The sequence below is a fragment of the Tribolium madens genome, unplaced genomic scaffold (genome assembly GCF_015345945.1).
Source record: "Tribolium madens isolate multiple individuals breed KSU strain unplaced genomic scaffold, Tmad_KSU_1.1 Scaffold_7;HRSCAF=85;Tcas5.2_LG10, whole genome shotgun sequence".
NCBI lineage: Eukaryota > Metazoa > Arthropoda > Insecta > Coleoptera > Tenebrionidae > Tribolium > Tribolium madens.
In genome coordinates this window covers 10,072,760-10,074,646 of record NW_025401050.1, presented here as the reverse complement: position 1 = coordinate 10,074,646, position 1,887 = coordinate 10,072,760, and positions in this window count along the sequence as shown.

The window sequence follows — 1,887 nt, the reverse complement described above, 5'->3', positions numbered from 1 at the left end:
GTGTTTTATTTTTCCATAAATCTCTCAGAAAAACAAAACAATTTTCTCAATTTCTTTGCAACTTTTATTCAAAACAAATTTTTTACCTTTTTTCTGTGTAAAACAGCCCGTTGAAATAGATTAAAACAAATTTAGAAAATTATTTTAGTCAAAATCGTGGGACGATTTAGCTTTTTTTCACTTCTATTTTGTTAGTGTATTTTTTGCTGATTTTTTTCTTCTAATTTACAAATCTTTATTTTTTTTGTTTTAACTTTGTCTTTTTTGCTTATTTTATCCGCAAACATCACAAATATGAGCACTTTTATTACCAAAATGTCACAAGGAAAAGTTTTATTTTTCAGGTATAACGGAGCAAAAATTCTATTTTTACGCCTAAGCGTTTATGACATTATTGGCATTTTCTTTCTTCTCTTTCGCTGCTTTAGCAATTACTAAATAATTTTAGTTAAGAAAGAGCAGATGTTGGTATCTTTTTTTCCGAAAAGTACCAAAATTTTTGGTGCAAAATTTTTATATATTTTTTAAAATTAATAAATGTTTTGTAAATTATTGAGTTTTGGATTTGTTTTTGGAAAATGGTTCTTTTGGGGACATGGAGAACATTTTCAATAATTTGGGAAAAGTGAGTAATATTTTGGAAATTAGCCATTGTAGAAGTTTAATTTTATCTAGTTTGAATTTCTCGGGTTATTTTAGTATTTTGGTACCGTTTTTTCAAAATATACCCCAATTTTTTTATTCTAGATTTTTATTTTTTATGCGAAGATAATGGTAAGGTATTTTTAATATTATATTTAATATAATTTAGGAGTATGTTGTATAAATTATTATTGGGTTATGGATTTGTGTTTGAAAAATGGTACTTTTGGGACCTAGTAACATTGAGAACAAAAAAAAATCACTTAATTGAGGATAATTTTGGAAACTTCAGATTATAGACCATTAATTGTGTGAAATTTGTGTTCCTGGGGTTATTTTAGATAAGAAAGAGTGACTTTGAAACATCACAAAAATGACCACTTTTATGACCAAAATGTCACAAGTAAAAGTTTTATTTCTCAGGTATATAACGGAGCAAAAATTCGATTTTTACGCCTAAGCGTTTTTACTTTTGCCATGACATTATTAGCTTTTATTAATGTTGTTTTTTTCTTGTCTCTTTATGAAAAAACATATACAAGATCGGTAACATAAAAAATATCAAATGTCAAAATTTTGAGAAATAGAATTTTTTTAATTTTTTTTCTTTTCTACCTTGGGACGTGAGTTTTGAAACACCCTGTATTTTGAGTCACGTGTCGTTGTGGGGGCAGTGTGTTTACGAGAAGTACGTTCAGGGTCGCGGTCGGGCAGACGAGCCCCCAGGCCGAGGCCGAGGGTAATGTACCCGACAATAACAGACGAGGTTCAATCGCCCAACGAACGAACGAACGATCTCAAAATCATCGGCGAGACACGCTTGCCAACGAAAGAAATTATTTCAACAACGAGAAAATTGAGGAATTGTTTGGGAATTAGTGCTTGGAGACGTTTAATTTTTTCAAATTTGGGTTTTGTGGGGGCTTTTGAGATAAGAAAGGGCTGTTGGTACTTTTTTTTTGATAATTTTTAATGAAGAATTGTGAAGATAAAGTGTGAAAAGAGATTAATAAACATTTTATGAGTTTTTGGTTTTTGGATTTGTGTTTGAAAAAATGGCCCTTTTTGGGACTTGAGTAACATGGAGAATATTTTCAAAAATTTGAGAAAATTGAGTAATATTTTGGAAAGTAGAGATCGTACACTTTTTACGTTCTCAAATTAGGATTTCTGGGGCGTTTTAGGTAACAAAGATTGATTTTGAGTACTTTGGTACCTTTTTTTTCTGAAAAGTACCTAAAAAAA